We start from the raw sequence: 14,377 nt of genomic DNA on the forward strand, positions 1-14,377 counted from the left end.
ACAGCCAAAGAGGTGACATATGCTGCTACGATTGTGTCTCTCATCTTTGGGCCAAGGCGGATTTTCTCGAGAACTGTTTGAAGAAAGGTCACTCGATCTACTGCCTTCTCGGCATTGAGCGAGAGGCTCACTGCTAGGATGTTCCTTTTAAGTGCTTTGTTTGCTTACCGACTTGATCAGGAGCCACCAAGGTAGACGGCAGGAGATCCACTCTTAAGGCCAATATGTTTGTGTTTAGTGTACTGTCTGTACTTAGGATTGCTGTGGGATGAAACAATGCACAATCTGTTAGGGGTTTGCCAGGTTTGGGGATCAGTGTGATTTCTGTCTCACACATAAATGGGGTGAGGCTTGACCAAAAGGTAAAATAGTTGAAAAGATCCAATAAATGATCTTGAAGGAGTAGGAGGAATGTCCTAGAAAAAGACGTTAGGAGCCAGTCAGGTCCTGTAGATTTTCCCAGCAGCAGGTCCTTCAAGGTCAGGCATATCTCAGTGGTGCCTATAGGTCTTTCCATCAGTTCCCTTTGGTGTTCTGTAATTGGTGTCCAATCACATTCCCTAAGGTAGGATTTAACTGCTGAGATATCCTCTGTGATCTGTGTATAAAGCTTTTGATAAAAATTGGGAAATGTAGAGTGCAAATGAGAGCTATGTGGGCTTTGGACATTTGGAGGTGGAGTTTGTGTGCTAGTAGAATGTCCTCCTTGTCACCCTTGTCAAAAAATCTTTACTGAAAGGCCAGTAGGGAGCATGCTGTTTCGTTGGTTCTATACATGTGGACCTGGTCCCTCAGGATGGCCACTTGTCTGCAGCAGCATTTCAAGGGGAGTTGCTTATTCGTTTGTTCAATTAATGTGATTTCGGAGGTGATGGACTGCTGAAAGAGCTGTGCCTCCCTTGCCGTGGTGATCGCCACTGTAGAAATCATTCCCTGAATGAAATCTTTAAATGCATCCCAGTGTGTGAGAGGCAGGATATCGAGAAGGCCGTTGAGTTGGAAATATTCTGTAATCGCCTCAGAAATGGTATGTCTATCTACCTGGTCTTTGAGGATGTGTGGAGGGAGGCACCAGCGCAGGGCACTCCAGTCATGTCTGGACTACCTTGCCAGGTAAGGGCATTGTTAGCGTGGCCAGAGATAAAGATGTCGGAGGTAAAGATTGTGTCGACTGTACGTAGGAGATTATGAATGACGAAAAGGTAGTTGATACAATAATATGATGCATGGATATGAGAATAATAGGAATAGTTCTTCATATCAGGGTGCTTGTTACACAAGATGGCTACCAAGCCCACCGTCAAGGTTTCTTTTTTTTAATAAAGCGGACATCCCACCCAGTCCCTGGTAGGTGTTATGGCTCCTATACATGTTGAGGTTCTCATATCATATTAAGGTCCAGGAGTGGCTCCTCCACTAGGGCAGAGGAGCGTCGCCCCACTGCTTTCTCCCGTGTGAGAAGCAAAAACATAAAATGGTAATAACTTTCAATCCTGAGGGCGCAATCACTGTTTGTTCGCCCCTCTATGGCCGCCCCAAACCAGTTATGCGGATGGAGAACATGGCCTCCCCGTTAGCCCCTGGCTGGGCGGTGTCCCCACCAATCACAACGCTGCCATTGCAGCGTTGTGATTGGCTATAGGGAGAGAGGCTAAAGGGAGAGAGCCTGGCTGCCTGCTTCCTGTTCCTGTCACAAGCAGGAGAGCAGGAGCAGGAGCCGAGAAGACGCGGGACCCGGCCGGCGGAAAGGAAAGTTTGATTTTTTAATTTTTTTTAAATGAAACCCCACTCCCCCATGACCCCCACTACCCGTGCGACACCCCCGCCAAACCACCCCCCACCCACGACCCATGCAGGCCGCGATTGCAGGTCAACCCCCATTATAATATCGGCCTATGCCTTGCCCTGCTGCTCTGTCAGTATTCGTCTGAGGAAGGTATCCTAAAATATTGTCCATGTATAATAGCAACCCAGGCCACCCAGAGGGTGCACAGGCTAACTGGCTTACATATTAGTTCACTACTGGTATTGTTGTCAGGGTGGGAGGAAGAATGAATATTTCTAAAATCATGTTTGAAAACTATCACTTAAAAAAAAATACGTTTCAATCTCCTGATATAATCTGATCAGGCATGCAAAACCCATATGGTTATAAGGGCATTAGTCCCCCTCACCCGTCATTTGTCTTAGCCAGCTCCTGCAGCTTGAGCTGCTGTTGCATCGGTTGGGCAGTGTCTGGAGTCTTATCTCCGCCACACCCAAGTTTTTCACAGGTCTTTAAAGACCATTTACATGCCTTTTGTTTAAATGGTTAACAAGGCTTTTTTTTCTTTCACCGGTTACAGTACCTTCTGGGTCCCCACTACGCCTATTCCTTACATTTGTACTTTATTTATATTGCCACTGTGGGAGAATGCATTTAGTGAAAAGGTATCTCAGGAGTAGGAATTCTGCAAAAGCCTTGTCGTGATACTAAATAGGGCGGTAAATAAAATGGTATGTATTCATCTGAAACATGGCTTTTCTGTCTTTGTTTCATTTAATTATTAGTCATGGATCATTAATGCAGCCCTAGAATACATTTAAAAGTGGTTTCTATTTATAGTTGCTATTTGAAGTATGTACTGATATGTGCTAAACATGCTGGCCTTAGGTGATTTTGCTTATTATTCTATTGGCTGGGACATCAAAATACTGGGGGTTCCGGTAGAAATCTGATCAGCTGGCAACCCTAATCAAGAGACTGAAAGTTAGTTGCAGAATCAGCACATTATTTATTTCCTCCACCCTCCATCCCTGATTGATGCCTCTTTTAGCAAAGTTCTGGTGGTGATTATTTACAAAGAGGCATCAAGCCACTTAACCTGGCATAGCGTCGCCTTGTAAATAAGGCCTCTTTTCACATTTCAGTTAGTGAGAAAGGGGCATACAATGGGTGTTGCAGTGGGTGTTCCAAGCAACACCCATTGCTTTTTGACGCTGCCCCATATTTACAAGGCTGGGACAGTGGCAAAAACTAAGAACTGGCAATTCCTGGTCATAGACTGGGGATTATTAATTTCTCCTTGTTTTTTGCTCTTTTCATGTGTGCTGCATTCTGCAGCAGACATAGGAAGAACAAGTTGCCTTTCAAGATTGTTACAACATGGTGCAATGGTGCCTACGCTGGTGCTAGGCAGGTTTATTAGCACCAGCGCTAGGGGAAACACAGGGGTACACCACATTTTTGTAAATATGGTGCATCCCTGCATTTTAAAAATGTCAGAGCATGGCATTACCTATTTTAGCATAACACAGCACGCCAACATTTTGTTATAAATATCCCAGAGGTGCCCGGGAATACATCGTGCATTCAGACAACTCGCTCCTTGTTCTCACTACTAACCGCATACCCTTCACTTTCACCCTGCACTCACAGCGATCATACTGCTCACCATGCAGTCACACCATTCACCCTCCTCCTACCCTGCTCTCACATGAGCACTCACTAATCCTGCACGCACATGACACTACACTTACTTGCCATTTTCACTGCTCACCTTACACTCATAGTGATCACACTGCACTCACACCGTTCATCCTCCTCTTACCCTGTGCTCACATGAGCACACTGCTCACCTTGCACTCACAGCAACCACACTGGACTCATGCCCCTCACCATGACCTCATGCTGTTCTCCCTCCATTCACCCTGCGGTCACGTGAGCACACTGCTCACCCTGCACTCTCAGCAATCACACTGGACTCACCATGCACTCATGCTTTTTACCCTGCACTTACACAAGCACACTATTCATCCTGCGCTCATGTGACACTTCAGTCACCTGTTACTCTCACTGCTCTCTCTGGGATCTCATTCAAAGAAGCACATCACTCACCTTGCATTCATTCCTGCCACTCTGCACTTTCACCAGCACCCAAACTCATGTCACATCACTCACCCTGCAGTCACTCCTTTCACCCTACTCTCACACTGTCACATTGCTTACTGTGTACCTAAAAATAGGCACTCCTGTCACTCACAAATCTCACCCTTCACTCACATGGGCACAGCACTCACCTTGTACTCACACCATGCAGACAAGCACAGCACTTACCCTGGAGTCACAGCATTCTACCTGCACTTTCTCCTCCTACCCTGCACTCACACAGACAAACCTCTGAGCCTGCATTCATACGGGCACTCTGTTCATCCTGCCTGCACACATGGACAATAGTTTGTTGGAATTCATAGGGACACATCACTCACTCACTCACCCTACGCTCACATCAGCACATTTTTCACCCTAAACTCGCAACACTCATACTGCTCTTACTCACACTATTCACCCATTACACAGCACATACATGAGCACACCTCTTACTCTGCACATAAATTACACAACTCTTTTGGGTATACTAGATGCCTACTTAATTCCATCTGCAACAATGGGGCTGGTGCAAGTAGGGACACTGGACTGAGAATGTGGGATGGTACAAGGAGTGAGACTTGGACAGTGGCTTTGGGGTATGGTGCTAGATTGAGGAATGTGTGAAACCTTCAGCCATTCCTGGCTTTCCATTCATCACAATGCTTCATTCAGGGACATGTAGTTTTTATTTTACTTTGTAAGTTGTGTCTCAAAAACCCAAAAATGCAAAGTGTTATTGGGTACATCAATGGTTGCCAAAGAAGTCAAGCATTTCATAAAATCAGTTGGATGCAGTGATATTACATGTTAGAACGTGGATTCGTTAATTTCCAATACTGTAACTGCTTGATCCACACAAGAAACCAAATATAAGCCCTGCCCAGCTGTAAGGAAGTGCACTTTTCATTCACATCATACTTGTAACATACATTAACAAGGCAATATATTATTATTTTTGAATAGCGTATAGGGAATATGTTTTTTTAAGCTTCACGAAAAGGAAAGGCAGGCAAAGCAGAAGGGCAAGATTTTCTAACACAATAAAAGAAGATTGAGTATTGGAAATGTGAGTGGCAGTGTATCTGTGTGTGAATGTGCTGGGTAAAAATACATAAAAGAGTGCAAGACATAGTGATAATGTGTTTGTGAGAGAATGTGTGTGTGTGAGTGTATATGTATTATGCGTGCAAGTGTGCTGCTGGTATTGCAAACTGGAGGTTATTCTTGCCTGATTGAAAAGGGTACTAAAAGCATATGGATGGGGGCGAGCAGTCAATATATCGAAATGTGTATATCGACCTATTCTAATATCGAGTTTTTAATATCGTAGGGACGAAATATCGAAGTCAAGAATATCGTTGACCAGAATATCGACTGCAAGGAAGTAATCAAAGTAAGTAATATCAAAGTAAATAATATCGTTAGCAAAAATATCGTTATAAATATTATCAAATTTTTTTATAGTGTTATGTATTTTAGTATGTTTTTATATGTATATTTAACATTTTTTTAAATGTTTTTTCATTCATTTTAAATAAATGTACTAAATGTTTAGAAAATAGTAATTAAAAAAAATTGCATTTTAGTATCAGAGCGGGTTATTTATTGTTCTTGTTAATTCATTTATTGTAAATTAATTATTAATTGGTAATAGTCTTTTATTAATTGATTAAATGATAATTAAATTAACTATGTTATTTTTAATGTGTTGCGGGTTGTGGGTTTATAGGGGAATAGGGTGGGAAGCATTCTAAATATAATTAATTAATATGTTTTTATTTATTGTTATTGATTATTAATGTATTGTTAATTAATTATTAGTCGGTAATTAATTTGTATTAATTGGTTAATTTTAAATTATACTATTATAATTAATTAATAATACATTTTTATTTTTTGTTATTGTTAGTTAAATTAGTGTTAATTAATTATTAATTGGTAATTAATTTTTTTATAATTGATAATTACATTAATTGGGTTATTTTTTATGTGTAGCACATTGTGTGTTTATAGGGGAATAGGGTGGGAATTAATTTAATGTTATTTAAGTAAATATTAATTTATTAGGTATTTATTAATAATTTTATTGTTAAATAATTATTAATATGTTATTTTTTAAATAAAAAATATTTAATTGATAAGTATGTTAATTTAATTCCTAAGCTATCCTACACTTTCCCTACTGTTGCACTCACTGGAGTGGGAATAGTAATTTTTACGCCTCCGCTATCCAACACTTTCGCTACTGTTACACTAACTGGAGTGGGAATAGTAATTATTACCCTTATGCTATCCAACACTTTCCCTACTGTTGTATTCACTGGCGTGGGAATAGTAATCTTTACCCCTCCGCTATCCAACACTTTCTATACTGTTGCACTCACTGGAGTGGGAATAATAATTTTTACCTCTACGCTATCCAACACTTTCCCTACTGTTGCACTCACTGGAGCAGGAATAGTAATTTTATTCCCTCCCCTATCTAATATTTTTTTATTTTTGTTAATGTAGTATATCAATAATTTAAAAAATATTGAAAATAATTGTAATTTGTTTAATTTGTTATATATTTATTTAATTTTTATTTATATTATTGTTTTATGTGTAGAGATGTATTTGTAATGTATGGGATATTTTGTAACAATTTATAAGTAAATAAAATAATTATTAAAAAATATTATTAAGTAAGTATATATATATTATATGTTATATGTACATGTTTAATTTATTTTTAAATTATATATATTAGTTATAATTTTTAAACATTAAGGGGCTCATTAGGATGACGGGCGGACTTTGTCTGCCCGCCATCCTGTCGGAATTCGGGACCGCCCGCCATCCTGTCGGAATTCGGGACCGCCCGCCATAAGGGTATTAGGATGTGCCCGCCACAGTTAGCATTGTGGCGGTCGGTGCATAAACAAAGCGGCAGGCACCGCGCGGTGCCTGCCCCTATGTTAATGCAAATGAAGGGGGTTACCACAGGTACCCCCCGTGTGCACCCCCCACCTCTCCTTCACTCTGTGGGCCCGCAGGGGTCCCCAGAGTAAAGACCGCATGCCTTTCCGTGGCGGCATTGCCGCCGCGTAAAGGCACCTAAAGACGCCCATCATATTATGGCTGGCGGTGTTTGATAGACACCGCCACCATATTATTCTTTTTCCGCCCCGGCCGCAAGGTGACCGGCCGGAAAAGCGGCGGACGGTCTTTCCGTCCGCCGAGATCCCCCCGCCATACTAATATGGCGGGGGGAAAACGAGTGTGGATGTCGGGAGGATTGCCCCCGCCAGGCTGACGGTGGCTACCGCCAGCCTGGCGGGGGCAATCCGCCCGACATCATAATGGGCCCCCAAATTTTTTAACTATGTTTATTTTAATTATATGTATTACTTACTTTATTTTACATTATTTTAGTCACTTAAAAAAAAGATATTTTTAATAACTGTATTTTTGACAACGATATAATTATTTCGATATTTTTGTACTTACCATACTGTAGATAGGATGTTGACATTCTTCATTTCGATATTTTTGCGTCGATATTTCTGTAGGTCAATTTTTTGTCTGTCGATATTCTGTCATACATTCATGGATGGGAGGTGTTGCCCATGGCAAACTGCAGGCACTAACATGCTTCTGTTAAGACACCCTCATTGGCTTTGGGGACTCGAACTGTATTACTGAGAAAGTGGCTAACCCAGTCATACCGAGTGGCAGACACCGAATATGTGCCAACACACCTGTCTGAAGGTCCTGACATGATGCACGTAATTCTTAGCATATGGAGTGGATCCATAGCAAAATGTTGGAACTTATATTTGAGGTAACTCTTGTCAAAAGATTTTCTGTGCTTATTTTATTGGGGGTGTCGATGGCAAAATGCTGACCCTTATATATAGGAGGGATTTTTTAGAGGTGCTTATGACTGTGGCTGAAGTATCCATGATACATTTCTGCCACTGGCATATTGAATGTACTCTTTGTAAGGGGCTCACCCATGACAAAATGATGTTGTTGGCATAGTGGAAGTAATTTTTGACATAAGACATTTGAAAAAAACAAGATCTACTCCTGGGAAAGGTCAGGCTTCCCTGGTGCACCGGATAAGTACTGGAATATTTCATCATTGCCCTGTAAGGGCCTGAAGCGTTTTAGGAATTTGATCCCAATAGTTTCAAAAAGTTATCAGGGATGGGCGAAGTCTACTGTCCTATAAATGATCTACAAGAAATCTGTTAACGTGTTTTCTTGCTGGAATTTGGGGGAAGTATCACACCCCAGCACTTATATAGATCTTTTTCCTTATATAATGGCTATACGGTTAGCTGTCACCCCATTTCTGGAAATTCTTGTCCTGCCCCATTGCTGGAAGCAAGACTGGTTTTAGGGCAGTGCGGCTGGTGCAGCTGCACCTGGCGTTGACTTTGGTGGGTGGCGCTGTGTTTAAAAATAATTTTTGGTTTAAAAACACATAAACTTCCTTGTGCATCAGGTAATTTTCAGACAACAATAAAAATGTCAAGATAGCTCGGGTGATTAATGTTCATACTGATGAGAGTTTGGAATTTTGTCTAGTGGTTGTTTTGGCACATTGTAAAGTAGCACGGAGGATTAATGTCCCTGCTACCATACAGATTGCAGAACTGAGTGTGAGTGAGCTAGGAGTTGCACCATAAAAAATTAAATGTATGTCAGAGGGAGACTATGGAGGGATGAGGTGCACTGTTGGAAAGCGGTGAGGTAATTCATGGACAAGGAAGTTATATGGGGAGGAGAGAGCCAAAAAAGACTGTAGTAACTGCCCCCACTAGTGCTCGAGCTGGCCCTGGCTGGGAGTCTTAGACCCCCGAAGTTTGGGTCTAGTTTTGCACCTGAATCTGATGTACTAAGGTAAAACGGTTCTCAATGTTAATGTAATACACTTTACGAATTTTAAGACTTTCTCAAATTTTTACATGGTTGTTACAAGATAGCTTTAAAAATTAAGGTGTTCCTGAAGTTAAGAGAGTTACTTCCTTTATTTAACTTGTAAATAAATGGTTGCTGTTGGAGCTGAGTCTAGTAAACAGTAGTGGCGGCTGATACAAATAAAAAGTGGTGGGCAGATGAAGGGGACACGGGTGGAGAGCGGGATAAAAATAAATAAATAAATAAAAGACTTACCTGATGCTGCTGGCTGCCTCGTGCCTCAGTGCTCCTCTGCTCTCCTGCTCCCAGCAGTCACTGGGACACATCACAGACTCCACATCCAATCCAGAAGCTGATCTCATGCTATCCCTACATGACAGCAGCATGGGGGCTGGCCTGAGTGGGCTGGTTTGGTGCTCGCTCAGAAACAGGGAGTGTGTGCTGTTTCTCCACCCGGCTGTGGAATACAGCTCGGTTGGCGAGACATAAGTGCTCTTGCCTGTTTAGCCGACCTAAGACAGCCGGCCAAACAGATATGCACATTTGTAGCAGTGTGTACCACTCCTCCTTCCAGTGTCAATCAGGTTGGCTCCACCCAGCTCTGAATCTGCATACCAGGCTGAAAAGCTTCTAATATGGTGGCGGTGTCTGTTAGACACCTCCATCCATATTATAATGCATGCGGGGATTTGCCTTTCCACCACGGAAAGGCATGCGGTCTTTTATATTGGGGGCCTGTAGCGGGCCCCTAGGGAATCTGGGGGGGGTGCACATGGGGGGGTACCATTGTCATGGACATTGTGGCAGGCACCTCGCAGTGCCTGTCACCTTATGAATAAAAATGCACACAGTCCATTCCCAACATTGTGGCGGGGCGGTACTGTGAGCACCGCCTGCCACAATGCTGGGAATGGAGGTGGCATCCTAATCGCCGGTGCGGGGATTTGCCTTTCCGCCACGGAAATGCATGCAGTCTTTTACATTGGGGGCCTGTAGCGGGCCCCCAGGGAATCTGGGGGTGAGGGGTACACATGAGGGGTACCTATGGTACCCCCCTGCATTGTCATGGACATGGTGGCAGGCACCTCACAGCACCGCCCGCCACAATGCTGATAATGGAGGATGCCACCACCATGGGGCGGTTGCATCCTAATCGCCGGTGCGGGACCGCCGCACCACTGGTCGCCGGTCCCAGCACCGCTAGTCCGCCCGCCATCCTAATGGCCCCCAATGTGTTAAAGGTGCTCATGCTACATTTCTCTGTAACAAGGTCTGTTGAAGATGAATTAACTCCTATAATAAATACAAAGAAATGGGACCATTTATACTGAGTGACAGATGTAGGTAAATACTATCTACCGATTCTTAAATACCGAATTTTACCGATTCGGTATTTAAGAATAGGTAAATAGTATGTAGGTAATTTTTCGGTAAATTTTATCGAATCGGTAAAATTAGGTATTTAATGATTCGGTATTTACCGAATCGGTAATTCCCATTCATTCCTATTGCCCTGGAGGCCCACATGAATGAATGGGAATTACTGAATCGGTAAATACCGATTCGGTAAATGGGGAACACATACAAGGGTGGCAGGGTGTCACATTGACAGTGCATGGGTGCACATCTGGCACACATACATGCCCTAAGGGCATGTATGTCTGACACATCGCAGTGTTGTAAAAGCAAAAAATTACTTTTTCAAAGGTTTTCTTTATGGGGGGGCGTGGCTTGGCGCCGTGGAAGATGGCGGCGACTCCGTGAGGCTCCGACGAGGCACCGGGAGACCTTCTCCTCCTAACACGTAGTTCCTGTGCTGTGTCCCTGCATTGCGGTCGGACTATCTCTGGTATGCGGCGGTGCTCCTGAAAACTCATTTCCGACGTCGGAAAAGCAAGTAATCTCCGTTTCCCTCGCAAGGGCGCTCCGGCATTCACAGGCGCCATTTCGCGAGTCCCGTCACGGAGCAGCTCATGACGGTGACGTGAGTGGTTCGCCTGCCCAGCATCAGGGCGTCTCCTGTAGTATTCGTGGAAATGCCTCTCAAGCCCTTATGAGGTACAAGCTTGCTGTTTTACTTCACTGACACTTCCTACCGGCAGTTTTATATGAATCTCCTCACAGCGCGACCGCCATTTTGTGCGCTCTGCATCTTTTTTTTCCTTGCACAGCGGTATGTTTTCTCTGCCTCAAATGCACCTCCAGGCTTAATTTCTACATGACACATGCATACCTGGATGCCTGCTACAACGATATTTCTGCCTTAATTGAAGCTCTTTGCAAGCAGGGGTGGTAGATTACTGGCTATCCCCACTAGCTAGTGTCTTTGTTCGACACTTACTTCCATTGTGCAACTTCTCTACCTAAGACTTGCATCTATGCTGCAGATATTCCTTACATGCCTGCTTCTATTCTTAGCAATGCCAGGATGATACACTTCTACATGTATATTTTATAAGTTGGACACTTCCTGCTGTTCTTCATATACAATTTAATGCTTCATATTTCTCAGTGAGGGTTTTACTTTTTCAATGCGATGCACTTAACTATGTGTTTTCATCCTTCAATGGTGCATGATCCTTGTCTGCAGTTTTTTCTTCAATGATCCACCTCATTGCTGCTTCCATCGCATGTCTCTATCAATTTTCCCTCTTTCATTTCCTCAGGCTTCATTCCTCATAATTGGAGTGGTTTTTCTGGTGTTTTTACACAGTTGTGTCCAGTGTTTCTGAGAACTACACCAAGTGTTTGCCATTCTCCGTTTGGACTCCCCTACATGGGCAAACAACAACAAATGTCTCGCTTCTCACCGAAGACACCTGCAAAAGTGGCTTTTGTTAAGAACTCTAAAGTTTTTTCGGCTTTGTCCCAACTGGAAGACTCCCTTCCGCCCTCGGACTCGGAGACACTCATGGAAGCGCCTTCTCCTCCTTCTTCAGGAAAAGTCACTGCCAAGCGGCTAAAAAAGCACCCTCCGTCTCCACCTAAGTCATCGTCACCTGTATCCATGGAACTCTTATTGGAAGAAATCCGTTCTTTCCGTCCTTTCCTTGAGGAAATTGGGACCCTACGCCCTTTCATGGAGGAAACTAACACCAAACTCCAAGTTCTGACAGAAAATTGGTCTCAAATTGAAACAAGAGTCTCTACGGTAGAACACTCTGTCGCATCTATTCAAGAATCTCACACTAAAGTTGCGTACTTGTCCTCACAAGTAGGAGCCCTTCAGAAGCAGGTGGAGGAGTTGGAAAATAGAGGCAGACGTAATAATCTTCGCATTTACGGCTTGGCGGAAAATCTTGAAGGGTCTGACCCACTTGCCTTTTTCAAGTCTTTCCTTCCCAAATTACTACACATGCCACAGGATACCTCTCTCAACATTCAACGGGCGCATCGTCTAGGCCGTCTGCCTACATCTCTCTCCATGTCACAAAAGCCAAGAGGGGTTATTCTTTATTTCCTGGAATACACGGACCTCCTGAAAGTTCTAGCAGCTGCCAAGGCCATTCCCAAACTGTCTTGGCTTGATTCTCCAGTGTTCTTCGCCCAGGACTATGCTAAAGCAACTGCTAATCGTAGAAAAGCCTTCCTCAGCATGAGAGAGTCCCTCCGTGTCATGGGTGCCCGATATGGCCTGTATCATCCATGTCTGTTTAAGGTCACCTACAATAATAAGACCACCACGTATGAGGATCCTGTGAGATTGCAGAGCTTCATTAATGCGCATCGTACCTCTACCATGGATACCTCTGGTCCTTCATCTTCCTCTCCTGGTTGACTTTTCGTATCACACACTTGCTTTCACATTACCGCTTTCTTAATGTTATGTTGTTATTTGCCTCATGTTTTTGGCTGATTACCTGGTTATGCTGGCATCATTTTTGCTCTCCTCCTATGTTCAGTTAATGTATCTTCCCCTTTTGGAACTTTCTGATTGCTTGTCTCTCCTATTCGTTTTTCATACAGTAATGCTTTTATTTTATTTCATTCCCCTCTCTTCATTTTTTACTATTGCTCTTTGTATTTTTGTCTCAGTTTTACCCCGTCTTTATTTCCACAGGAACTCCCCATCGTACGATGTCGTCTCCCTGGTTCCTTGCCCGGAAGCCCTCGGCTGTGTTGCCTCTCCCACCTGGCTCCTCCCCCCCCACCCTCGTCTCGTACCTCCCCTTCGTAGGTATGTCAATTTCATGTTTTCTATACCTTCCTTGTTTTTTATTCCTCCTTACTTCCCCTTTCTTTCACAATGACTTCATGTTTTGCTTTACGATGATGATTTTTTTCTCCTCACATTATATTGCATCTCTCCTTCCTTTTTATCCTATCTACTTCTTACCCCTATCTCCACTCTTTTGTACTCCTCTTCTGCTTCTTACTCATTACTCATCACTCTTTGATCTCTCTCCTCTTTGTCATCTTCATTTCAACGTATATTTTTCCCATCTTCCACGGTTTCCTGTCTTCTTTTTCCGTCTCTTTTTCCTCGTTCTTTCATTTTCTTCTACCTTCCTTTCTTCTATTTCTCATTACTTCTTTGAATCGTTGATCAAGAAATTTATGGCTTTCATGTATATACTATGTCTCTGAATTTGGTTTCATGGAATGTTAAGGGTATTAACTCCCCAATTAAGCGTCAGCGCATTCTATCTCACTTAGCTAAATTGAATGTTGACATTGCGTTTCTTCAAGAAACTCACCTTTCAGACCTAGAATCTGATAAACTTAAGAGAGGTTGGGTGGGTGACGTCTTTTTCTCACAGGGTGATGGGAAACGTAATGGTGTTGCCATTTTATGTCGTAGGTCACTTCCTCTAACGGTTATCTCCCAAGAATCAGATACCAATGGCAGATGGACTCATGTCAGACTATCACTTAGAGGTGTTCCAATCTCCCTCCTTAATGTCTATGGTCCCACGGTCGGTGAACCCCTTTTTTGGGCAGATCTTTCTCCCCGCATCACCCAGTTCAGGGACGATAACTTCATCCTTGCGGGTGATTGCAATCACCCTTATGATCCTTTTCTGGACAGGAAGTCCGATGCCAATTATATTCCTACGAAAGCGCACAAATTGTTCACCCAAGCTATCTTACAACATAAGCTTGTGGATTCCTGGCGTCTATGCAACCCAACCTTACAAGAATTCACTTATTATTCCCCTCACCATCGATCCCAATCACGGCTTGATTACATTTTTGTTTCCCACGCACTCACTCAAACCCTCCAGGCAGCAGAAATTGGCCCGATTTTACTTTCTGACCATGCCCCTGTACTGGTCAGTCTCGAAGTTTTACCCAAAACTGATGGTCCTAAACGATGGCGTTTCAACAATGCCCTTCTTCTGGATCCCAACTTCTCTGCTTCTTTTTCTGCCTTTTTTGATGAGTTTTTCCTCTTCAATGATACCCCACCCATTTCGAAACATACCCTCTGGGATACCTTTAAAGCAGCTGCTCGTGATTTTATTATTACTTATGTTGCTAAAAAACGTAAATCTGCACGCCAATTTACCAAATCCCTTCTTCATGACATTAAAAGATTGGAACACGCCTACTTCACTT

Source organism: Lissotriton helveticus, chromosome 3_1, assembly GCF_964261635.1.
Source record: "Lissotriton helveticus chromosome 3_1, aLisHel1.1, whole genome shotgun sequence".
Taxonomy (NCBI): domain Eukaryota; kingdom Metazoa; phylum Chordata; class Amphibia; order Caudata; family Salamandridae; genus Lissotriton; species Lissotriton helveticus.